Here is a 27312-nt window from a genome sequence, read left to right as displayed (position 1 = left end):
CCATCTCATAGTCTCTGATGGCTGCCCTTCTCCTCTTCTCATCCCTAGCTTTCTCTGCACTTGACCTTTGAAAGCAAATGAAGCAAACGAGGTAAATGGGTCTTACTCTGCTTCTGACTCTCTTATCTACTGAAAGTTCCGTTCCTGACGAAACATCTGGTGCAAAAATAATACCAATATACTCTTCTATAAACGGAACATACACAGTAAAATGAACTACCATTTTACACCTTTGGTTTCACATATATCCTAACAGTTTTCATTGTTAGCTGTCTTTCAATAACTTGGTTACATTGAAATGCCCAAACGTTTGCTTTTGTCATTTGAAGGTCTCAGGCAGAGACTGTTTTATTGTTGGACAGAAATCATAACTTCTTTCCTACCGTGGCCAACAGCTAGTATATTCTGGGCTGACTGGAAGTTCTATGTCCTCCCAAAGGGATTCTTTTCACCACTCACATTTGGAGGCAGCAGAAACAGATTTTATTTTCTTGGGCTCCAAAATCACTGTGGACAGTGACTGCAGCCATGAAATTAAAAGACACTTGCTCCTTGGAAGAAAGGCTGCAACAAACCCAGACAGTGTATTAAAAAAGCAGAGACATCACTTTGCTGACAAAGCTGCGTATAGGCAAAGCTATGGCTTTTCCAATAGTCACGTATGGATGTGAGAGTTGGACCACAAAGAAGGCAGAGCACCGAAGAATTGATGCTTTCAAACTATGGTGCTGGAGAACACTCTTGAGAATCCCTTGGACAGCAAGGAGGTCAAACCAGTCAATCCTAAAGGAAATCAACCCTGAATATTCACTGGAAGGACTGTTACTGAAGCTGAAGCTCCAATACTTTGACCACCTGATGCGAAGAGCTGACTCCTTGGGAAAGACCTTGATGCTGGGAAAGTTTGAAGGCAGGAGGAAAAGGGGACGATGGAGGATGAGATGGTTGGTTGGCATCACAGACTCACTGGACATGGATTTGAGCAAACTCCAGGAGGTAGTTGAGGACAGGGAAGCCTGGCGTGCTGCAGTCCATGGGGCTGCAAATAGTCGGACATGACTGAGTAACTGAACAAAACAGTAACAAATTCTTAATCCATTTTGGAATTGAATCTGCTTATCTCTGCCCTGTCACATTCTCTCTTTTTTAGATCTGCTTGTGCAAAAAGGAGCTGTGTCTTGGTCTTCTATCCACAGGGCGGCACACTAAGATCAACACTGTCCTTCACTTAGATCTGCTAAGCTCCAGTGCTTCCCAGTGTATAATCATAAGGGATTTGATTTAGGGCATACCTGAATGGTCTAATGGTTTTCCCTACTGCTGCTGCTACCCCATTTTCTTCAATTTAAGTCTGAATTTGGCAGTAAGGAGTTCATGATCTGAGCCACAGTCAGCTCCCAGTCTTGTTTTTGCTGACTGTATAGAGCTTCTCCATCTTTGGCTGCAGAGAATATAATCAGTCTGATTTCAGTATTGACCTCTGGTGATGTCCATATAGAGAGTCTTCTCTTGTGTTGTTGGAAGAGGGTGTTTGCTATGACTAGTGTGTTCTCTTGGCAAAAGTCTGTAAGTCCGTTAGCCTTTGACCTGCTTAATTTTGTACTCCAAGGTCAAATTTGCCTGTTACTCCAGGTATCTCTTGACTTCCTACTTTTGCATGCCAGTCCCCTATAATGAAAAAGACATCTTTTTGGGGTGTTAGTTCTAGAAGGTCTTGTAGGTTTTCATTAGAACCATTCAATTTTAGCTTCTTCAGCATTACAGGTCGGGGCATAGACTTGGATTACTGTGATATTGAATGGCTTGCCTTGGAAACAAACAGAGATCATTCTGTCATTTTTGAGATTGCATCCAGGTACTGCATTTCGGACTCTATTGTTGATTATGATGGCTACTCCATTTCTTCTAAGGGATTCTTGCCCATGGTAGTAGATATCATGGTCATCTGAGTTAAATTCACTCATTCCAGTTCATTTTAGTTCACTGATTCCTAAAGTGTCTATGTTCAGTCTTGCCATCTCCTGTTTGATTACTTCCAATTTGCCTTGATTCAAGGACCTAACATTCCAGGTTCTTATGCAATATCGCCCTTTACTGCATTGGACTTTACTTCTATCATCTGTTATATCCACACCTGGCTGTTGGTTTTGCTTTGGCTCTGTCTCTTCATTCTTTCTGGAGTTATTTCTCCACTGATCTCCAGTAACATACTGGGCACCTAGGGAATTCATTTTTCAGTGTCATATCTTTTTTGCCTTTTCATACTGTTCATGGGGTTCTCAAGGCAAGAACACTGAAGTGGTTTGCCATTGCCGTCTCCAGCAGACCACATTTTGTCAGAACTCTCCACTATGATGTGTCTGTCTTGAGTGGCCCCATACAGCATGCTTCATAGTTTGACTGAGTTAGACAAGGCTGTGGTTCATGTGATCAGTTTGGTTAGTTTTCTGTGATGGTGGTTTTCATTCTGTCTGCCCTCTGATGGATAAGCATAAAAGGCTTATCAAAGCTTTCTGATGGGAGAGACTGACTGAGGGGGAAACTGGGTCTTCTTCTGATGGGCAGGGCCATGCTCAGTAAATATTTAATCCAATTTTTTGTTGATGGGTGGGGCTGTGTTCCCTTCCTGTTGTTTGACCTGAGACCAAACTATGGTGGAGGTAATGAAGACAATGGTGATCTCCTTCAAAAGGTCCTGTGCACACACTGCTGCACTCAGTGCTCCCGACCCTGCAGCAGGCCACCGCTGACCCACGCCTCCACTGGAGACTCCTGGACACTCAAAGGCAAGTCTGCGTCAGTCTCTTGTGGGGTCACTGCTCCTTTCTCCTGGGTCCTGGTGTGCACAAGGTTTTTGTTTGTGCCCTCCAAGAGTCTGTTTCCCCAGTCCTATGTGGCTGGTGGCTCTATGGTGGGGTTAACGGCAACCTCCTCCAAGAGGGCTCATGGCATACCCAGGTCTTCCACAATTGAAGCAAGTAGGGAAAACCACAAGATAATTCAGCTATGACCTAAATCAAATTTCTTACTTTACAGTGGAAGTAACAAATAGATTCAAAGGATTAGATCTGATAGAGAGAGTGCCTGAAGAACTATGGACGGAGGCTCATGACATTGTACAGTAAGCAGTGATCAAGACCATCCCCAAGAAGAAGAAATGCAAAAAAGCAAAATGGTTGTCTGAGGAGGCCTTACAAATAGCTGAGAAAAGAAGAGAAGCAAAAGGCAAAGGAGAAAAGGAAAGATATACCCATTGGAATACAGAGTCCCAAAGAATAGCAAGGAGAGATAAACAAGACTGCCTCAGTGATCAGCACAAATAAATAGAGGAAAATAATATCATGGGAAAGACTAGAGATCTCTTTAAGAAAATTAGAGATACCAAGGGAACATTTCGTGCAAAGATGGGCACAATAAAGGACAGAAATGGTATGGACCTAACAGAAGCAGAAGATATTAATTAAGAAGAGGTGGCAACAATACACAAAAGAACTATACAAAAAATATCTTCATGATCCAGACAATCACAATGGTGTGATCACTCACCTAGAGCCAGACATCTTGGAATACGAAGTAAAGAGGGCCTTAGGAAGCATCACTATGAACAAAGCTAGTGGAGGTGATGGAATTCTAATTGAGATATTTCAAATCCTAAAAGATGATGCTGTGAAAGTGCTGTACAAAATATACCAGAAAACTTGGAAAACTCAGCAGTGGTCACTGGCCTGAAATGGTCAGTTTTCATTCCAATTCAAATAAAGGCAATGCCAAGTAATGTTCAAACTACTGCACAATTGTACTTATCTCACACGGTAGTAAAGTAATGCTCAAAATTCTCCAAGCCAGGCTTCAACAGTATGTGAACCATGAACTTCCAGATGTTCAAGCTGGATTTAGAAAGGCAGAGGAACCAGAGATCAAATTGCCAACATCCGTTGAATTATCAAGAAAGCAAGAGAGTTCCAGAAAAACATCTACTTCTGCTTTATTGACTATGCCAAAGCCTTTGACTGTGTAGATCACAACAAACTGGAAAATTCTTAAAGAGACCTACCTCCCGAGAAATCTGTATACAGGTAAAGAGGCAACAGTTGGAACTGGACATAGAAAGACAGACTGGCTCCAAATCGGGAAAGGAGTATGTCAAGGCTGTATATTGTCACCCTGCTTATTTAACTTATATGCAGAGTACATCATGAGAAACGCTGGGCAGGATGAAGCACAAGCTGGAATCAAGATTGCCGGGAGAAATATCAATATCCTCAAATATGCAGATGACACCACCCTTATGGCAGAAAGCAAAGAAGAACTAAAGAGCCTTTTGATGAAAGTGAAAGAGGAGAGTGAAAACCCAGCTTAAAACTCAGCATTCAGAAAATGAAGATCATGGCATCTGGTCCCATCACTTCATGGCAAATAAATGGGGAAACAATGGAAACAGCGAGAGACTTTATTTGTTTGGGCTCCCAAATCACTGCAGATGGTGACTACAGCCATGAAACTAAAGACACTTGCTCCTTGGAAGAAAAGCTATGACCCACATAGACAGCATATTAAAAAGCAGAGACATTACTTTGCCAACAAAGGTCCATCTAGTCAAAGCCATGGTTTTTCGAGCAGTCATGTATGGATGTGAGAGTTAACCTATAAATAAAGCTGAGCACCGAAGAATTGATGCTTTTGAACTGTGGTGTTGGAGAAGACTCTTGAGAGTCCCTTGGACTGCAAGGAGATCCAACTAGTTCATCCTAAAGGAAGTCAGCCCTGAATGTTCATTGGAAGGACTGAGGCTGAAGCTGAAGTTCTAATCCTTTGGCCACCTGAGGTGAAGAACTGACTTATTGGAAAAGACCCTGATGCTGGGAAAGATTGAAGACAGGAGGAGAAGGAGACAACAGAGGATGAGATGGTTGGATGGCATCACTGATTCAATGGACATGAGTTTGAGTAAACTCTGGGAGTTGGTGATGGACAGGGAGGCCTGGCATGCTGCAGTCCATGGGATCCCAGAGAGTGGGACATGACTGAGCGACTGAACTGACTGACCTGAGTGCTTCCCAGTGATTCTACCACATTTCTCTAGTCCTGTCACACTTCTACTCATTGGTGAACACTTCATTCTTCTCTATTATCAAATTTCCAAACTTTCCCTCCCCAAACTACATGATCAGTTAATGACCCTGCTTTATTCCTTGCTAAGAAAATGAGGTAATTAACAAAGGATTTACACAGGATCCCACTATCTAATCTACTAAAGCATCAATACCCAAACTCATGTGACTTTCTTCTACCCCTTGAAGGAGATGAACAGCTTATGGTCCCATTTGAGTCCATCTCTCCTCTTGTATCCTGAATTCCATTTCTTCTCACTTTCCCAAGGATATCACTATAGCAAGTCTCCCCTTCTCTTTTCATAATTATTATTCACATCAGTATATAACATATGGTAATATTTCTCATCTAAAATAAGTTTCTCTGGATCTCACATCTTCCACTGGCTTCTGCCATGTCTCTGCTCCTGTTGATAACAACATTTCTCGGAAAGGTAGTGAAACTGAGCAGGATGCTGTGGGCTCCGGGGTTCCAAAATCTTCCTGCATCCCCCATTTCTTGTCTGCAGGAAAAGGTTTTTACCTCCTAGACCTTCCCTGAGTTACAAAGGGCAGATTCAAACAGTTACTAATTAGGGAAGGGCCCTCCCTAAACAGAAACAAAGGAGGAACATTCAAGAGCAACAGTGCAGAGACAAAGCAGGGTCTTGGTTCCTCCTCAAGAGATATACCTTAACAATATATCATTGAGTTCCTTTGCAGAAACTAAGGCCCCCACCTGGGTGGAGGATGGTAACTTCAGGCAGAGCACAAGATTTCTGGAGTGCCACCCTGTTACCTCACCACCAACCAATCAGGAAAAAATTACACATCTTGCAGCCCTCACCTCAAATTTGCCTATAAAAACAGTTCCCCTAAAAACATTTAAGAATTTGTATTTCTTGAGCATGAGCTGCCCATTCTCTTTGTACGGCCCTTCAATAAACTTTTCTCTCCTCCAAACTCTGATGTTTGGTTTGTTTGGCTTCACTGTGTACCAGGCATGTGAACCTGTGCTTAATAGCCTTTACACTTACTTCCCCTCCTCCCATTCTCCCATGAATCTGTTCAAGGAGGAGACTCTTGAGATTCCCTTGGACAGTAAGGAGATCAAACCAATCAGTCTTAAAGGAAATCAATCCTGAATATTCCTTGGAAGGACTGATGCTGAAGCTGAAGCTCCAATACTTTGGCCACTTGATACAAAGAGCTGACTCACTAGAAAAGACCCTGATGCTAGAAAAGATTGAAGGCAGGAGGAGAAGGGGATGACAGAGGATGAGATGGTTGGATAGCATCACAGGCTCAGTAGACATGAGTTTGAGCAATCTCCAGGAGTTGGTGATGGACAGGGAAGCCTGATGTGCTACAGTCCATGGGGTCACAAAGAGTCAGACACGACTGAGCGAATGAACAACGATAACAGACTTTCATTCCCATCACTGTACTCAGAGTTGTTCCACTCAAAGTTAGAAATGATCCCCCCATTCCTAAATCTTTGTGCTGTGCCTAGTCTCTCAGTTGTGTCTGACTCTGTGACCCCAGGGATTGTAGTCCACCAGGCTCCTTTGTCCACGGGATTTCCCAGGCAAGAATGCTGGAATGGGTTGCTATTTCCTACTCCAGGGGATCTTCCCAACCTAGGGATCAAACCCAGGTCTCCCGCATTGCAGGCAAATTCTTTACTTCCTGAGCCACCAGGGAAACCCAAAAATACTGGATGGGTAGTCTATCCCTTCTCCAGAGGATCTTCCTGATCCAGGAATTGAGCAGCAGTCTCCTGCCTTCTTTACCAGCTGAGCTACCAGGGAAGAAGCATTCCTAAATCCTGTGGAATATTTAGGTCTTCATTTATCTTGATCTATCAGAAGCATTTGCCATCACTTTCTCTACCTCATTGGTTGCTCCTTCTTAATTTCCTTTGGTGGATCCTCTTCATTTTTCCAACTCTTTTTCCTCTGTCATTTTCCCATTCCCACATCACCTTTCTTCTTTAAATCCACTCCCTAGGTGTTTTTATCCATTTGCATGGGTTAAGTAATCTATGGTACTTAAAAACTGGATGACTTCCCAAAGAATTTTGTCTTCAGTGAAGCCCTCTTATCTCAGGGCTTCTCACCACTTCAGACTTGTAAATCCAGATGGTCACCTGACACTTCCATCTAGCTATCTAGAAGGCATTTCAAAAATAACATCACTAGAAACATAGTCTTGATTTTCTCCCTTAGGTCTGTTCAGTCTCAGCCTTCTCTTCCATAGTAACTGGCAGCTCCATTCTAAATTTCTGAGACCAAAACTTAGGAACCATTCCTGTTTCCTCTCTTCCTCTTGTAGTCTAAGCTCAGTATGTTCAGAAAATTCTGTTGATTCCATTGTTGAAATGTATCAGGATTCAGTTAGAAAGGCAGAACCCTACAAGGTCTGTATCTATACCTAAGAAGGATTTGTTGCAAGGAAGTGGCCTTATAAAACAATTGTGGAGCTGGTTAAGCAGTGTATACAAAATCATTGTCATCACATTTGATACAGAATCTGGAAGCCCACAGCTCAGGCAGTCAGGATGAGAAGATCTGTATCTATATTTATATATAGATTTATTTATAATAAATAACCATATACATATTTAAAGATTATATTTATAGATATCCATATACAGATAGATATATACATATATCATTCTGCTCTCATGTCTCTCACAGACTCTATTGGGACCCACCCTAATCAAAAACTTACACAAAAAAGAATTCTGGGATATATTATTCAACCTACCTAAGTGAACAAACCACCACAGTCCAATCCCTGTTTACTTGCATGCAAATACATTTCTTAAAGCAAAGTTAATCTCAAACTGTGACAATAAGAAAGTCATATTTCCACCTCACTTGCTGCAACTCTATCACATATAACCGAAAAACCATCTAACCCTTTTCTGAGGAGAGGCTGCAAGTCTCTTTTTTGTCTTTGGATCTTTATCCTTCTCCTATCTGATTTACACTCCCTCTTTCATAGCCTGTTAACTTAAACACTTAGTTTTCTACTATTCATACAACTTATGTTAGATAATAAAGGGTGAAAGAGGTAAGAAAACAAAAATATTCACATAAAAATAAGTAAAAACACTCATAGCTATTGTAGTCCTCTTTTCTGCAACAGGTCACATGATTGTAGCTAATATTTATGGTGACATCCATGCAGTACCCCTTCCATATTTCGTTTGTCCTGAGAATTTATCTTAACTTGTCATGAATCTTTGCCTGGTGAGGTGACCCCAAATTGCATTTCTGAGGGGTTTGAATCATTACAAGTTCTGCTTGAATTGATAGTTGCTGTTTTCCATGGACTTTACTTACAAGGTGTGTGCGTGTTCAGTGGCTCAGTCGTGTCTGGCTCTTTGTGGCCAGGCTCCTCTGCCCATGGGATTCTCCAGGCAAGAATACTGGAGTGGGTTCCCATTTCTACTCCAGGGGATGTTCCCAACCCAGGGATTAAACTTGTGTCTTCCTCATTGGCAGGCAGATTCTTTACCACTGAGCCACCTGGGAAGCCCCTTTTATTCACAGGATATGACAAAATAAAGAGGTGACTAGAGGATTTTGGCACCCCACTCCAGTACTCTTGCCGGAAAATCCCATGGATGGAGGAGCCTGGTGGGCTGCAGTCCATGGGGTGGCTGAGGGTCAGACACGACTGAGCGGCTTCACTTTCACTTTTTACTTTCATGCATTGGAGAAGGAAATGGCAACCCACTCCAGTGTTCTTGCCTGGAGAATCCCAGGGACAGGGGAGCCTGGTGGGCTGCCGTCTATGGGGTTGTACAGAGTCAGACACTACTGAAGCGACTCAGCTGCAGAGGATTTTTTCTCTCACTGTGTACTAATAATTTCAATTTCCCCCTCTTCTCTCAGCATGCATCAGCCTTTAGCACTACTTGCTGGAGTACCTTCTAGTCTTCTTGTTCTGCCTGTTGATTCAGTGTCATGAGGTGCTCAAAGTGTCCAGGTGCAGTCTCACCTCTCAGTACAATGGATCCTTTGTTGTGCTCTAGAGAATATCTTAAAAAAAAAAAAAAAAATTGGAGTAGAATTGGTTTAGAACATTCTATAAGTTTCATGTGTTCAACACTATATTTCTGCTTCCGTATACACTACAGTAGTCTTGAAGGAGGAAGCAGACAGAATAGGCTCCATCTTGAAAGCAGGACTCCATCTTGGGCCAAACTGTGGACTTTGAGCTATATGCCCAGTATCTATGAAAATGACATACCAACTGGAAAACCAGACCCCCCTGGATAGAAGAGCCCCAGGGCTCATACCTAGACTCTCTGTTGCCTAAAAGAATATCCTAATTATCTGTGTAACCGAATAGAATCATAAATTCTATTATGCTTATTGGGGTATGACCACAGGCCTATTGATAATTGTCCACTGTTAGCTACCAAGGCTTAAGGCATATGCATCATGGGTTAATTTTGATTGTATCTTTCTTTTCCTTTGTTCAGACTAGATTCAGGGAATTTGGGGAGGTGGGTTTGGGCACGTACACTTAGGGTATATAAGGTTTTCAGGAAAACTGGTCAGGGTCCTTGGCTAAGAGGAGACTCTGCCTTGGGCCCGCCAGTGTAATAAACTGCACTCCACTATCTGCATTGTCCTTCTGAGTGGGTTTGTTTCCCAGAACGAGTGGCTACAGCATTTGGTGCATGGGCGGGGAAACTCCTCACTTTGAGGAGACAAGTCCCATTTCGGACTACTCCGAGGCCTTGCAGCTTGAATCTCCTAGAGGGGGGAAGGCGCCTCACCCTTCTGGAAGGATTCTGCTTCTCAATGCCCGGACCTTTCATGTTAGCAGGTAGTGGACGGTAGCAGGGGAACTGAGTGCTCAGGTGAGGAGGAACCCACCCGGTAGGGTGGAAGAGGGGACCTGATCAGCCCCCTGGGAGTGATTAGAAGGGGCACAGACCCACAGGAGCCTGGAATAGACAGGTGGCAACAATCGCTTGGTACATAGGTTGACAAGCGTGTTAGGGCTTAGGAAGGAAATTTGTGAAGGTCATTTAGGAGGTGGTGTCCATGCCATCTTGGGGAAAATTATTACCAAGCAATTGCTACAGGATTTTTAGGAGAAGAAACTTGTGTTTTTTTTTTTGTGCTTGTATTCTGCCGTCCCCAAGGAGGTGTCCCGTCTGCTATGAAATTCTTGACCCCCTCGGAACTGTCAGGCTAGAAGGAGGGGGATACATAAATGAGTACGAATGGGCTTTTCTGGAGACAGCTGGGACGTGGGATATTTAACCCATCTGTATTTTCATCCACACCTGATCAAGCCCACCAAGGCAGAATGGACTTTAAAAGTTAAGGGAGAAACAGTCTTGGATCACGTGGTGTTCTGGTTCGGCTGTGCTGACGGGCAAGTGAAGACACGCTGACCCCCCTTATCCCTCTGGGATCTGGCAGGTAAGGCTCTTCTCACCCCAATTAGGAAGGAGGCAGAATGGCAATTTAAGTGTCATTGAGTGGAAATATCAGAAGTACATAGGGTACTGAGAACTTTGTAGACAGAACGAAAAGGAAAAGTAGAAGAAGGTCCGAGAAGGTAAGCAAGATGGGCGGAAGTGAATCTAAGGCAACTGTATTGGAGTGCATGATTAAACATTTAAAGAAGGGATTTGGAGGAGACTATGGGGTGAAGATGAAGTCTAACTGCCTCCACATACTCTGTGAGGTTGAATGGCCCCCTGTGGAAGTAGGATGGCCACCAGAGAACACCATGAACTTAAAAATAGTGGAAGCAGTCTAGACAGTAGTCACAGGAGAGCCAGGACACTTGGATCAATATCCATATATTGACTCATGGCTAGGGTTAGCTCAAGACCCTCCCACTTGGACAAGGTTCTTTATTCAGAAGAGAAAGAGAAAAATATTAATGGCACAAAAGTTGACTGATGATAAAAAGGGAAATTCTACAAGATTTGGACGGGGATGACCTGACCCCTCCCCCATACTGGATAATGATGCGCCTGCCTCCCAGTGATCCACCAGGACAGGAGGCCACCTTACTGCCCAATCCAGGGCCAGGTGAAGTTCCTGCAGCAGCCAATGCTCTTCCATCAGCTCTCCCAGAGTTCGTAGAGCTGCCGTTTCGGTAGTCTCCAATCCCAGCAGTGGAGACCTCTGGTCAATGTCCCCAGAATTCCACCTCAGCTGGACCTCCTAGATTGTATCCACCTCTCCCAGTGAGTACTGACGGGAAGGGGGAAGAAAACACAGCAGTTAGAGGCTGCGCTCTGCCAAGGAACAGGGGGAAAGAACCCCACAACAGATGCCCCTCAGAGAGCTACAACAGCCTCCAGTTCAGGACGCATGGGGCACTACCATCAGTCCCCTGTAGCCTGTTATTACCAGCCATTTTCCTCTATGGATATATTAAACTGGCAGAGACACCCTCCACCATACTCGGGGGAGCCACAAGCCATGATTAGGCTAATGGAGACTATTTTTCGAGCCTACCGCCCTACATAGGATGACATAATCCAACTACTAGTCTCCCTTCTCAGCACTGAGGAAAGACACAGGATCCTAACTGAGGCCAGAAAATGGTTAAGAGAAATGGCACCTGAGGGTACTACAAACCCGCAGCGGTGGGTAGAACTAGCCACCCCCAATGAGAGGCCCAGCTGGGACTGTAACGCAGAGGAAGGGAGGGGCCACCTGGAGAGATATCGGGTGACTATTTTACAAGGTCTCAAGAAGGGGGCCCGCAAACCTATGAGTATTGCAAAACCCTCCTAAGTGATTCAAAGGGAAAGCGAATCACCCTCTGAGTTCTGCGAAAGACTGTGCGAGGCCTATAGACTTTATACGCCAATAGACCCAGCCAGAGGCTGCTGGGTCTCAAATGGTGATAAATGCAGCCTTTGTGTCTCTAGCCTACCCTGAAAATGTCAGATGGGGGGACACCAAGTGACTCATGAATTTTTATACATCCCTGAATGCCCAGTACCTTTCTTAGGAAGAGACTTGCTGTCTAAATTGGGGTCACAAGTGACCTTTCCCCCCACGAAAGGCCCACTGTTCGTGTGGGCTCAACCACCTATTTACTCTTCCTCTCAGTAACCCCTCAAGATGAATGGAGGTTGCACAATCTCCCGGAAAGGAAACCAGACAGGCTAAACAGTCAAGAGAGAGAGTTAAGTCAACAATTCCCTGAGGTCTGGGCGGAAGACAACCACCCCCAGGCTTGCAAAACAAGTCCCACTGGTAATAGAACTCAAACCCGGTACAAGTATGTCAGCACCCACCTTGGGCCTGCCAGACCTTGCTTAGCTGTTTGCTCTTTATGTGACTGAAAAGAACAAGGTGGCTATGGGAGTGTTGTCCCAGACTATGGGGAGATGGGACAGACCAGTGACTTATCTCTAATCAGCTGGACAGTGTTGCCACTGGGTGGCTGGGATACTTACGGGCAGTTGCTGCAGTTGTCTTACTGGTCCGGGAGGCAACCAAGCTGACTGGGCCAAGATTTGTTCGTAAAAGTCCCGCATCAGATCAATACTCTCCTGCGAGGGGACCCCCATAAATGGCTGTCAACATCCCGGATTACTCAATACCAGGGACTGTTATGTGAGAACCCCCATGTTACTACTGAGCCTTGTCAGGCCCTGAATCTGGCCACTCTCTTTCTTGTGGGAGAAGGTGGGCCCTCACATTATTGCAAGATAATATGCCAGCAGACCTGACTTGAGAGACCAGCCAATCCCGGACCCAGATTTGCTCCTGTATACCAACGGCACCAGCCTGGTGAAACAAGGACAATGACTGTCGGGATATGCAGTAGTCATGGAAGAAACCATCGTTGAGGCTAGCTCCACTCAATGGCCGAACTATATGCTCTAACCCAGGCCCTCCAGCTGTCAAAAGGTAAGAAGACAAACATTTACACAGACTCCAGGTATGCTTTTGCCACACTACAGGGCTCTGTATAAGGAGAGAGGCCTTTGGCAGCTAGTGAAAAAGATATTAAAAATAAAGAAGAAATTAAGACCCTGTTAGATGCTGTCTGGTAACCAGAAAGGGTTGTAGTCATACACTCCTGAGGACATCAAAAAGAGGATTCCCCCCCACCCCTCCTGGGCTCAGGGAACAGACAGGCAGATAAGACTGCTAAACAAGCAGCTGAGGGCTTGGGGGTGACAAGTGAAGCCCCTGTTCAAGCTCTCATATTGGTGGAGCTACCTGAGCTAATGCTAGACTCTCCAAAATACACTGAAGCCCCAAACCAACTAGCCGAAGCAGAAGGGGCCATCCAGACTGAAAAGGGATGGTGGGAATTGCCAAGTGGCAAATTATTGGTACCAGAGGAGCTGGCATCCACTCTGGTAAGCCAAACACACCAAGTGACCCATCTAGGCCATGATAAACTGGAAGAGCTAATTTGAAAATATTTCTTGGTTCCCCACCTCTCTTCCCTAATGCAGGACAGAATTTCAGAACTGCACTGTCTGCTCACAGGTCAATACTGCCTCTCAGCACAGACAGAAAACTCCAGGGATTCAGGTAAAAGACAGGCTGCCCTTTGAACACCTGGAAGTGGACTTCACTGAAATGAAACCTCACCGACACTACCATTACCTGCTGGTCATAGTATGTACGTTCTCGGGATGGGTAGAAGCTTTTCCTACCCGGACTGAAAGAGCATCAGAAGTAGCCTGGTGCCTGCTTAGGGAGATAGTTCCCAGATTTGGATTTCCTACCAGCAGTGGATCAGACAATGGCCCAGCTTTTGTAGCTGATTTAGTACAACAAGTAAGCAAAACTTTAAACATCAAGTGGAAATTACATGCAACATATAGGCCCCAGAGTTCTGGGATGGTGGAAGGAACCAATCAGACACTTAAAAAGACATTCTCCAAGTGGAGCTTAGAGACTGACTGTTCCTGGGTAGACTTGTTTCCGATGGTTCTGCTCAGACTCAGGATGACCCCACAGTCCCATGGCTCTTCTCCATACAAAATTGTGTATGGGAGGCCTCCTCCCATAATAAAACAGGTGTCAACAAATTTGCCTCAGGTAAGGGGAGATGAGATTTCACAGCATATGGAACAACTGGGTAAGGTAATAAATCAGGTAACTAAGTTTGTACAAGAAAGGGTGCCATTCCCCTTTGGGGAACAGATTCATGAATTTGTGCCCAGGGATCAGGTGTGGTCAAGGCCATCACGACTCCTTGGCCCCTCATGGGAAGGGTCCATATACTGTTGTTCTAACCAGCCCTATGGCAGTTAAAGTTGCAAGTGTCACTCCCTGGATCCTCCACATGAGGGTGAAGAGGGTATACCATGCAGACCCAGGGGACGCTGAGCAGACTACATAAAAGGACCCCACTGATCCCTGTGAAACCAAGATCATCTTAAAGAAGAAAAAGAGATGAAGCTCTACAATCAACTGCTGCTTCAAGGACTTGTTGGTATCATCTTGCGACTAACCATAGTTTCAGTACAAAGAGGGACCTGTGCTGTAATTAAAGTTGAATGTTGTGTATATATTCCTGATTTATCTGGCTATATATCAGCCACCCTAGATGACATGAAAGGTCAGGTAAAAGTTATGTCTGAGGATAATCTTCCTTTTTGGACTTTGGTCCTATCTTGGGTGAGGGGTGATTGGTGGAAAACTACATTTACCATTGTTATAGTTGCCTTGCTAGTTCTGCTTTGTGGACCCTTTATTTTACAATGTATTATGAACTTTGTAACCCAAAGGTTGATGTCGTTCTCCCAAATTGGATGTCGGAGAGTCAGGGTGCAATAAATCCCTATGAATGATGCTCATACTATGAATTAACTATGGTGTTTCCAGTAGTCGTGTATGGATGTGAGAGTTGGACTGTGAAGAAAGCTGAGCACCGAAGAATTGATGCTTTTAAACTGTGGTGTTGGAGAAGACTCTTGAGAGTCCCTTGGACTGCAAGGAGATCCAACCAGTCAATCCTAAAGGAAATCAGTCCTGGGTGTTCTTTGGAAGGAATGATGCTAAAGCTGAAACTCCAGTACTTTGGCCACCTCATGCGAAGAGTTGACTCATTGGAAAAGATTCTGATGATGGGAGGGATTGGGGGCCGGAGGAGAAGGGGACGACAGAGGATGAGATGGCTGGATGGCATCACCAACTCGATGGACGTGAGTTTGAGTGAACTCCGGGAGTTGGTAATGGACAGGGAGGCCTGGTGTGCTGCAGTTCATGGGGTCGCAAAGAGTCGGACAGGACTGAGTGACTGAACTGAACTGAATGAGTTAAGAGCATCAAGAGGAGGGAATGAAGGAGGAAACAGACAGAACAGGCTCCATCTTGAAAGCAGGACTCCATCTTGGACCGAACTGTGGACTTTGAGCTATATGCCCAGTACTATGGAAATGACATACCAAATGGAAAACCAGGCCCCCTGGATAGAAGAGCCCCAGGGCTCATACCTAGACTTTCTGTTGCCTAAAAGAATACCCTAATTATGTGTGTAACCGAATAGAATCATAAATTCTATTATGCTTATTGGGGTGTGATCACAGGCCTATTGATAATTGTTCACTGTTAACTATGGAGGCTTAAGTCATATGAATCACGGGTTAACTTTGATTGTATCTTTCTTTTCCTTTGTTCAGACTAGATTCAGGGAATTTGGGGAGGTGGGTTTGGGCACGTACACTTAGGGTATATAAGGTTTTCAGGAAAACTGGTCAGGGTCCTTGGCTAAGAGGAGACTCTGCCTTGGGCCTGCCAGTGTAATAAACTGCACTCCACTATCTGCATTGTCCTTTTGAGTGAGTTTGTTTCCCAGAATGCGTGGCTACAACAGTCTCACCACCAAAAATTTAGTTTTGTGAAATGAAATTCACATTTTATGGCAAGACAAGAAAAATTTAAGCAAAACATTTTTTTCCTGCTCTTTGGCCTCTTCTCTCCCCTCTACCATGCACTGTGTATCTGCATTATACATCAACCAAACCTCCCCATCGGCAGAAATACCTGATCAACCATAAAGAGCGACATTCTCCGAGCATCAACAAGGTAACTCCTTAGAAGATAACATTCCTTCTTGATCTTGTAAGGAGTCACAGTGACCCACCACTTCATATTTACAGATCTGGGATTATGTAAACTTTCAAAAACACATCATTTAAAGTATAGCTCTCTGTCTTAAAAAACTTATATAAATGACTCTTGACTGCTAACGGGTGGGACAGTCCTCAGAACTTTCTGGGAGGCCATTTTCAGGTTATAACCCTCAGTTTGGCTTGAGTAACATTTCTCATTTCTTTCTTAGACTGACTGATTAATTTTTCTATTGACAGTTTCCACCCATCACCACAGAGGGTCTAAATTTAACATAGTGACAAAGCGTAAGGAAATGAATTGAGGTCGAACATTTAAGCCACATCCTCCTTCTTTTTTTTTTTTTTTTTTACATCCTCCTTCTATCTTTTATTGATAATAAGGATCATGGTTTGGTCTCTGTTAGATTGCTGCATCTCTTGGGGTAGGGAAGAGTGGAGTGATATTTTTTGGCTCTCTTAAGCTACAATCACAAGGCCTAGAGCATTGAAATAAATGTAAGTATTTCATTTTTAAGATTATATCCAATCCAGCCAGTGTAGACATTTAGGGAGCTGTCCTTTCAGAACTTATGCTGAACTCACTGAAGCTCTCAGTTTATAGGAACTGATTTGCACATGCCCATGTTTTACATTGAGAGGGTAACAGGCAGGAAGGCCTGGGGTCTCCAAATGGAAGAAATAGGCTGCAAGTGTCAGACTTTCTTTTATCTCTCTCTTAAGTGGAAACAAACTACAAGTGCCAGATTTTTCCCCCCTTCTCTGTACAAAGTTAAAAGGAGGTTTCCTTTAAAATTCTGTGTTGCCATGACAACACCTGGTTCCACCTGAACTTAACTTTTCTCAAACCTTGAGCTAACCAGTGTGGTTTTTCTTATGGAAGTGTCTTTCTTAAGCTATGTTAATGTATTTGCTTAGAAACCTGACTTTCTTCAAGATTCATGTCATTTGTTTCGTGGCCTGGAATGACTCACCTTGTGCCCATGTTATCTCAAAATGCATCTTGTGGGTGAGGGGTGTGGTGCCACTCTCTGAGTTTTGAGACATTTCCTTTCTCTAATTAGAAGCCTGCTAGCAGGTATATTGGAGAAGGAAATGGCAACCCACTCCAGTGTTCTTGCCTGGAGAATCCCAGGGATGGGGAAGCCTGGTGGGCTGCCGTCTATGGGGTCGCACAGAGTCGGACACGACTGAAGCAACTTAGCAGCAGCAGCAGTAGGTATATAGCTTCCTGCTAAAAACTAGCAGGGGGAGCACTCTTTCTGCCCCCTTCTGATGTCTATGTCAGAAGCTTTCTCTATCTCTTACACACTTCAATAAAACTTTATCACAGAAAAGCTCTGTGCAATCAAGCCTCGTCACTGGCCCCGGATTGAATTCCTCTCCTCCAGAGGCCAAGAATCCCCGTGTTGTTCAAGGCTCAGCAACAACTTTTCAATATGAGGTGTTCAGCTGGACTCTTACAAAGATATCGATGCTGAACCCTGGGAATCTCAGACCCTCAAAATTGCCAGAACTTAAGTTGCAATTGTTGTTCAGTTGCTAAGTTGTGTCCGACTCTTTGTGACTCCATGGACTGCAGCATGCCACGCTTCCCTGTCCTTCACCATCTTCTAGAGTTAGCTCAAATTCATGTCCATTGAGTCAATGATGCCATCCAACCATCTCATCCTCTGTCGTCCCCTTCTCCTCCTGACCTCAATCTTTCCCAGCATCAGGGTCTTTTCCAATGAGTCAGCTCTTTGCATCAGGTGGCCAAAATATTGGAGCTTCAGCTTCAGCATCAGCATTAGTCCTTCCAATAAATATTCAGGTTGATTTCCTTTAGGATTGACTGGTTTGATCTTCTTGCAGTTCAGGGGACTCTTAAGAGTCTCCTTCAGCACCAAAGTTCAAAAGCATCAATTCTTTGATGCTCAGCTTCTTTATGATCCAACTCTCACATGGTACATGGTATAACTCTCACATTGGTACATGACTGCTGGAAAAACGGTAGCTTTGACTGTAAAGACCTTTGTCAGCAAAGTGATGTCTCTGCTTTTTAATACACTGTCTAGATTTGTTATAGCTTTTCTTCCAAAGAAGAATAAACGTCTTGATTTCATCACTGCTGTCACTGTCAGAAGTGATTTTGGAGTGCAAGAAAATAAAATCTGTCACTGTTTCCATTTCCCCCCATCTATTTGCCGTGAAATGATTGTACCAGATACCATAATCTTCATTTTCTGAATGTTGAATTCTAAGCCAACTTTTTCACTTCCCTCTTTCACCTTCATCAAGAGGCTCTTTTGTTCCTCTTTGCTGTCTGCCCTATTCAATTTTCTCATGGTTGATAGGTATGCTGCTGCTGCTAAGTCGCTTCAGTCGTGTCCGACTCTGTGTGACCCCATAGATGACAGCCCACCAGGCTTCCCCATCCCTGGGATTCTCCAGGCAAGAACACTGGAGTGGGTTGCCATTTCCTTCTCCAATGCATGAAAGTGAAAAGTGAAAGTGAAAGTGAAGTTGTGTCAGACTCTTAGCGACCCCATGGACTGCAGCCTACCAGGCTCATCCATCCATGGGATTTTCCAGGCAAGAGCAGTGGATTGGGTGATAGGTAGAGTCTTTCCAAATTTTAATAGCTTATTGTAAAGTGTTTTCTGGTTTCACACAGTACAAAGGAGGTTGTCCCTGAAATACATTGTGCATAGAGAAAAGGGGATTGGTTTAAAAAAAAAAAAAAGTGCAGCAACAGTAGTCCTTTGAATTAAGCCGGTAAGACATTTATTATGTCTGAAATGTTTTGTACTTTTTTCCCAGATATGCACATTCTTTCTGCTTTCAGAATACTTTGACAGTTGTAACCAGAGAAACAGAAAGGATGGAAGTTTTAGAGTAAAACTGCATTTATAAAGCATTTGTATCACAATATAATAAATCTTCTTCAAAGTCACTTATCACCTACATTTTTCAAAACTAACTGCATAGTTAACTGCTAATAACATGCTATACAGCTGAAAAAAAAAATCACCTAATCCAATCTAAATCCCTTTCCAAGAGAATCACTCAGTGGTATTGTTAAAAAAAAAAAATGGAATAAAAAACACTGTTCACCTTGTAACCATTATTGCATGTTCATTGCTGAGACTTCTGGTTTGGTTGCCATTGAGGGATTTTTCTTTGAAAATGTGAAAATCAAGGTAACAGTTTATTTTCAGACTTTTGTTACTATGGAGGTATTCATTATCGTGGAACACTTAATGCAAAGGAAACAAATAGAATTATGGGAGGCATAAATGGATGTGAACTTGTGACCGCCTCCTCTGAAGCTAGAGCAAGTCTTTTTCCTTACCTTTCTCAATAGATGGTTTGAAACAGATCTGTGAGAATATGGGGAGGCTACAGAGGGAGTCCATTAAGCAAAGTCTGGGGGAGTTAACTAGGGCCCTACTACCATTAATGCTAATACAGGGTTTCACCTTAGGGAGTGGGGAGGCATAGAAACAAAACAGGTGAAAAGTTAGGGTGTTTTGCATGGCGTGGTTGATATGACGAGCTCAGCCACCGTGTCTTCAGGACTTCAAGTGGATGTCTAAGCCCCAGTTTTGGTCGTTTTCTAGGTTCTTTAAATGGATCAAGGCAACAAATGAGACGTATCATGAATGGAAGCCTGGTGGCTCTCTTTAGGGACTATCTCCTAAGTAATTCAGACAGCATCTTGTTCTTGCCTTCTATCTAACCAGAGGTTATCTCATCAATGACTCTGGGTCCTTGGCTCTCAATACCAAACTCACTACATCTTAGGTCTCATCTTTACTCCATACTTAGACTTCCCAGGAAGTTTGAAGTGAGTCCTCTGGCCTTTTTTTCCACCCCATAAGCATTCCTCTCCATAGTGGTGGTAGCGGTGGTAATGGTGCTAGGGCAGGGGCAGGTGGGGGTGGGGGTGGAAGGCTGATTTAGTGGAGCCTGAGTCACTGTGCTAAATTAATGCCCTTTGGTGGCACAGACTCAGCTTTCTGACACTCTGTTCAAAGAAAGTGAAAGTTTTAAGTCAATCGTGTCTGACTCTTTGTGACCCCATGGACTGTCCATGGAATTCTTCAGGCAACAATACTGGAGTGGGAAGCCACTCACTTCTCCAGGGGATCTTTTTGACTCAGGGATGGAACCTGGGTCTCCTAAATTGCAGGCTAATTCTTTACTGTCTGAGCTACTAGTTAAGCTTGATATGCTGTTGGATTTAAACAAAAATTAGATAAATTGGAGTGTCTTCACAACAAGCAGAAGACTGGGTAAATGAGGTAGGGCCACTTCTTCTCATCCATGCTGCTGGCTGTTCGATGGTCAGATGTATGCTCTGCACAACCACCCACCTTCTACCTGCCTTTTCTTCCCTTAACGTCCTCTCATGTAGAAGATCTCAAATCAACTTAAAGCTAAACTGGACTTTCTCATCCATCTTTTACCATGGAGATACAGAATACTTGCCCTCCTGTTAACAAAACTGGCAATAAATTCTTGCTTAGCTATTTGATTTTTCATAATGTCATCTCTCACCAGGCAGCCCCAGAAGGGAGGAGGGGCCAATTACAGGAACTAAAATGCTGCTGAAAACCCTCTAGTTTAGTTTTCACCACTTTGTCATCCTTATCCAGTTCAGTTTAATTGTTCTTGTGCCTCCTTCTCAGGCCTCCTTGAACTTCCCCCTGACAACAGCTCCTCTCTTCCTTTCAACTGATATTCTGTTGTCAACAAGCTCAGAAATACTCCAGACAATCCCTTTACCTCCCTTCTCAGCAAAATCTTGACTTTTGTCTGATGAAAGCACAGTTATGTTTTACAATACCCCAAGTGGAGACCATTTTAACCCGTTGTTATTGTTATTTAGTCACTTCAGTCATGTCCGATTCTTTGGCGACCCCATGCTCTGCAGGCTGTCAGGCTCCCCCGTCCATGGGATTCTCCAGGCAAGAATACTGCTGGAGTGGGTTGCCATTTTAACCTGAACATCACGGTATATGGAAAAAAGACTGTTACAAGTGTTTAGTAGTAAACCTTGGAAAAGTCTTCATGACTGGGGTTAAACAAAGAGTTCTGGACAAGGTATCAAAAGCACAGTCCACAAAAGAAAAATATTAACACATTAGACTTCATAAAAATTAAAACCTTTTTCTCTGTGGTAGACATTTTTCAGGAAAAAAAAAGAGAAGTTATAGATTTAAAGAAAATATTTGCACTCCAGATATTCTATAGAGGGCTTATAACCAGAATACATAAAGTATCTCAAAAGTGAAGAGAAAACAACCCAATTAAAAATGTGGAAATGCCCTCCCCCTCGGATGTGACTGGAGCTTGAGGCGCGCAGGGCCGGAGACGTCGCAGACCCGGGACCCGGAGCAGCTCAGAGGCCGTGAATAATAGCTCTTCAAGTCTGCAATAAAAAATGGCCTCCAATAAAACTACATTGCAAAAAATGGGAAAGAAGCAAAATGGAAAGAGTAAAAAAGTTGAAGAGGCAGAACCTGAAGAACGTGTAGTAGAAAAAGTGCTGGACCGCCGTGTAGTGAACGGGAAAGTGGAGTATTTCCTGAAGTGGAAGGGATTTACAGATGCAGACAATACTTGGGAACCTGAAGAAAATTTAGATTGTCCAGAGTTAATTGAAGCATTTCTTAATTCTCAAAAAGCTGGTAAAGAAAAAGATGGAACAAAAAGAAAATCTTTGTCTGACAGTGAATCTGATGATAGCAAATCAAAGAAGAAAAGAGATGCTGCTGATAAACCGAGAGGTTTTGCCCAGAGGTCTTGATCCAGAACGAATAATTGGTGCCACAGACAGCAGTGGAGAATTAATGTTCCTCATGAAATGGAAAGATTCTGATGAGGCAGACTTGGTACTGGCAAAAGAGGCAAATATGAAGTGTCCTCAAATTGTAATTGCTTTTTATGAAGAGAGACTAACTTGGCATTCTTGTCCGGAAGATGAGGCTCAATAATTGTTTGCATTGCCTTTTATATATATTTATATATATATATATAAAACATGGGTCTTGGTTTTTTGATTTATTAGTGTGAAGAAATAACTACATTCTAATGAAAATCAGGTTTGATTTGTTTGTTTTGAAGTAATATTGGGAAAGTTACATTGGGTTTTTTGTTTTTTTTTTCCATCTGTAGCACTGGTTACTTTGAACAAATAAAAAGCTTTCTGTAGTTGCCTTCTTCAGTAGGAAATAATTTGATACCATGGTATATTATTTCCTCAGCATTAGAGAACAGTTTTTCTAAATGTTGGAGGAAATCTCCATAGTCATTACTCAATCAGAATTTAGAATTTGCATTTAACTCATATATGCCTGAGGACCATTCTAAGTTTTTTATATGTATACATAAAAGACATATGTAAATGCTTTGGAAGTTAACTTTATTTGTTGTAGTTTTTGTTTTGGTAAATATATTTAAATCACAGCCTTTCATAACCATGGATAAGCCCATGTTCTGGAATTACATCATTTTGAGCAATATAAGAAATAACTTCAACTTAGACTAAAAATTTAAGTCTTAACCTTTCAAATTAAATAATTTTGTAATTAGACACATTAAGGAATTTAAATTGGGTAATTTTTTAAAGCATCCCTATCAGAATCTGCATATAAATGCAGTTTTATATGTAGAAACCCTGGAAGGAAAATTTTTATCACTATCAACCACCTTCCCAATCAAATGAAAAAAGTAGAAAAATTCTGGTATGTTTTAATATAGCAAAGCAAAACTTAATTAAATGGACACTTGATGATTCCTTCTGGTGAACCATTGTTTTACAAGAAATTGAAGTCTCTGTGCTGTATTTAGGAAAGGTTGTGATACATGGGATGTCTCAGATTTGTTCATGGAAACCTAATCAGATAGTTTTTAAATATTGGCAGTTTACAATCTACAGGAATAAATGAGTGAACAAACTTTTCTAATCTACGCTTGACCTACATGTATTTTCAGACTTGACTCCAATCCATTCCTTACATGAAGGCTCAATTTTCTCAGTATTTTGGGTTACTAGTTCAGCAGAAGCCAAGAAAAACAATAACTTTGTAGTAATCAGAATGTTATTCAACTGTATATTGTTTACTTTATTGTAAATACTGGTGAACAGTGGTCAATAAATAGTTTTATATTCCTTTAAAAAAATAAATAAAAATGTGGAAATGCTTGAAAAGACACTTCACTAAAGAGCTTATGTAGAAGGCAAGTAAATAGCACATAAAAAGATATCCAACACCATTTGCCACTAGAAAAACACAAATTAATACCATAATTTTAATACCACTATAGTATCTCAATCAGAATACCTAAAATTAAGATAAGTAAATATACCAAGTCCTAATGCTGATGCAGAGTAACTGGAACTCTTCTGGACTCCTGGTGATAATAAAACACAGTAGAGCCATTCTGGAAAACAGATGATCAGTTTCTTTTTTTTTTTTTCTTATTAAATTAAAAATTTTTTGTTTATTTTTCTTTCTGCTGGGTCTTTGCTGCTGCATGCAGGCTTTCTCTAGTTGCAGTAAACGGTGGCTACTCTGCATTTGCAGTTGATAGCTTCTCTTTGCGACGGCTTCTCTTGTTTCGAGCACAGGCTCTAGGGCACACAGGCTTCAGCAGCTGCAGCACTGGAGCTTCGTAGGTGCAGTGCACGTGCTTAGTTGCCCCACGGTATATGGAATCTTCCTGGACCAGGAATCAAAGACATATCCCCTACATTAGCTGGCAGATTCTTAATCACGAGACCACTAGGGAAGTCCTGGTAGTTTCTTAAAAAGTTAAATTTCCCTAAAACCTAGCAATCCCACTCCTAGGTAGTAAAATGAGAACATAAAAACCTCTACAGATATTTGCAACTCTATTCAAAATTGCCAGGAGTCAAAACACTAAAGTGGTCTTTAGTGAGTGAATGGATAAAGTGTAGTACATACATACCATGGAATATTATGCAACAATAAGATGGAATGAACTATTGATATACTCTACAACTTAGATGTTTTCTGAATATATAATGCTGACTAGAAGAAGGTTATCGCAAAATTGCATACAATATGATTCCATTTGTATGTCTTTTTTTGTTTTTGTTTTTTGCTACATTGCACAGCATGTGGGATCTTAGTTCCTCAACCAGGGATGGAACCCACACCTCCTGCATTGGAAGGGCAGAGTCTTAACTATTGGACTACTGGGGAAGACATTCTTGCAAAGATAAAAAAATAGCAACACAGAGCAAATCAGTGATTGCCTGGAGTTAGACACAGGAGCACAATGTTACTACAAAGGATGTTATGAACATGGAGGAAGTTCTGAGGATGATATAACTATTCTCTATACAACATGTATCCTCTCATTTTTGCTGTCTATATTTCAGTTCAGTTCAGTCACTCAGTTATGTCCAAATATGTTCAACTCTTTGCGACCTCATGAACTGTAGCAGACCAGGCCTCCCTGTCCATCACCAACTCCCGGAGCCTACTCAAACTCATTTCCATTGAGTCTGTGATGCCATCCTACCAACTCATCCTCTCTTGTCCCCTTCTCCTCCTGCCCTCAATCTTTCCCAGCATCAGGGTCTTTTCAAATGAGTCAGCTCTTTGCATCAGGTGACCAAAGGATTGGAGTTTCAGCTTCAACATCAGTCCTTTCAGTGAACATCCTGGACTGATCTCCTTTATGATGGACTGGTTGGATCTCCTTGCAGTCCAAGGGACTCTCAAGAGTCTTCTCCAACACCACGGTTCAAAAGCATCAATTCTTCAAGCGCTCAGCTTTCTTTAGAGTCCAACTCTCACATCCATACATGACTGCTGGAAAAACCATAGCTTTGACTAGATGGACCTTTGTTGACTAAGTAATGTCTCTGCTTTTGAATATGCTATCTAGGTTGGTCATAACTTTCCTTTCAAGGAGTAAGCGTCTTTTAATTTCATGGCTGCAATCACCATCTGCAGTGATTTTGGAGCCCCCCCAAAATAAAGTCAGCCACTGTTTTCACATCTATTTGCCAAGAAGTGCCAGGACCAGATGCCATGATCTTAATTTTCTGAATGTTGAGCTTTAAGCCAACTGTTTCTCCCTTCTCTTTCACTTTCATCAAGAGGCTTTTGAGTTCCTCTTCACTTTCTGCCATAAGGGTGGTGTCATCTGCATATCTGAGGTTATTGATATTTCTCCTGGCAATCTTGATTCCAGCTTGTGCTTCTTCCAGCCCAGCATTTCTCATGATGTACTCTGCATATAAGTTAAATAAGCAGGGTGACAATATACAGCCTTGACGTACTCCTTTTCCTATTTGGAACCAGTCTGTTGTTCCATGTCCAGTTCTAATTGTTGCTTCCTGACCTGCATATAGGTTTCTCAAGAGGCAGTTCAGGTGGTCTGGTATTCCCATCTCTTTCAGAATTTTCCACAGTTTATTGTGATCCACACAGTCCAAGGCTCTGGCATAGTCAATCAAACAGAAGTAGATGTTTTTCTGGAACTCTCTTGCTTTTTTGATGATCCAGTGAATGTTGGCAATTTGATCTCAGGTTCCTCTGCCTTTTCTAAAACCAGCTTGAACATCTGGAAGTTAACAGTTCACGTATTGCTGAAGCCTGGCTTGGAGAATTTTGAGCATTACTTTACTAGTGTGTGAGCTGAGTGCAATTGTGCAGTAGTTTGAGCATTCTTTGGCATTGCCTTTCTTTGGGATTGGAATGAAAACTGACCTTTTCCAGTCCTGTGGCCACTGCTGAGTTTTCCAAATTTGCTGGCATATTGAGTGCAGCACTTTCACAGCATCATTTTTCAGGATTTGAAATAGTTCCACTGGAATTCCATCACCTCCACTAGCTTTGTTCGTAGTGATGCTTTCTAAGGCCTACTTGACTTCACATTCCAAGATATCTGGCTCTAGGTCAGTGATCACACCATCCTGATTATCTGGGTTGTGAAGATCTTTTTGTTCAGTTCTTCTGTGTATTCTTGCCACCTCTTCTTAATACCTTCTGCTTCTGATAGGTCCATACCATTTCTGTCCTTTATCGAGCCCATCTTTGCATGAAATGTTCCCTTGGTATATCTAATTTTCTTGAAGAGATCTCTTGTCTTTCCCATTCTATTGTTTTCCTCTATTTCTTGCATTGATCACTGAAGAAGGTTTTCTTATCTTTCCTTGCTATTCTTTGGAACTCTGCATTCAAATGGGTATATCTTTCCTTTTCTCCTTTGCTTTTTGCTTCTCTTCTTTTAACAGCTATTTGTAATGCCTCCTCAGACAGCCATTTTGCTTTTTTGTCTTTCTTTTTCTTAGGGATGGTCTTGATCCCTGTCTCCTGTACAATGTCATGTACCTCTATTCATAGTTCATCAGGCACTCTGTCTATCAGATCTAGTCCCTTAAATCTATTTCTCACTTCCACTGTATAATCATAAGGGGTTTGATTTAGGTCATACCTGAATGGTTTAGTGGTTTCCCTCACTGTTTATACTTACTAATACCAAATCCTGTCTGAGCTTTAACCTAGTCTTTAACAACTCTAGTCTCTAACACGGAGAAGGCAATGGCACCCCACTCCAGTACTCCTGCCTGGAAAATCCCATGGATTGAGGAGCCTGGTAGGCTGCAGTCCATGGGGTCACTAGGAGTCAGACAGGACTGAGCAACTTCACTTTCACTTTTCACTTTCATGCGTTGGAGAAGGAAATGGCAACCCACTCCAGTGTTCTTGCCTAGAGAATCCCAGGGATGGGGGAGCCTGGTGGGCTGCCATCTCTGGGGTTGCACAGAGTCGGACACAACTGAAGTGACTTAGCAGCAGCAGCAGCAGCAGGCTCTAACAACTCTAGTCTTTAATTTCTAAGTTCCTACTATACACTGTCATTTAGAGATCTTGCTGGAATATTGCATTCAATTTATCTAACCCAACACTTCAACTCCACCTACTCTGTGTTAGTTACTATCCTTCTATTCTACTGTTTCCAGTTCTGCCATTTCTGGCTCCTCTCTTTTCCAAGCATTTTCAATGTTCTATTGATTCTACCTCTATACTATCTTTCTCATCAATGTAATCGTCCTTTCCATGTCTATGTACTTTTCTTCTGCTTCTGAAATGC

General features: G+C 42.6%; 1 pseudogene; it reads left to right on the top strand.

The window, feature by feature from the left end:
• The first annotated feature begins 21513 nt into the window (after positions 1–21513).
• Positions 21514–23297, top strand: LOC100294792 (chromobox protein homolog 3-like; annotated as a pseudogene).
• The last annotated feature ends 4015 nt before the right edge of the window (positions 23298–27312 follow it).

This window comes from Bos taurus, chromosome 4 (assembly GCF_002263795.3).
Source record: "Bos taurus isolate L1 Dominette 01449 registration number 42190680 breed Hereford chromosome 4, ARS-UCD2.0, whole genome shotgun sequence".
In the NCBI taxonomy this organism is placed as follows: domain Eukaryota; kingdom Metazoa; phylum Chordata; class Mammalia; order Artiodactyla; family Bovidae; genus Bos; species Bos taurus.
This window is presented reverse-complemented; position numbering and strand designations above follow the sequence as displayed.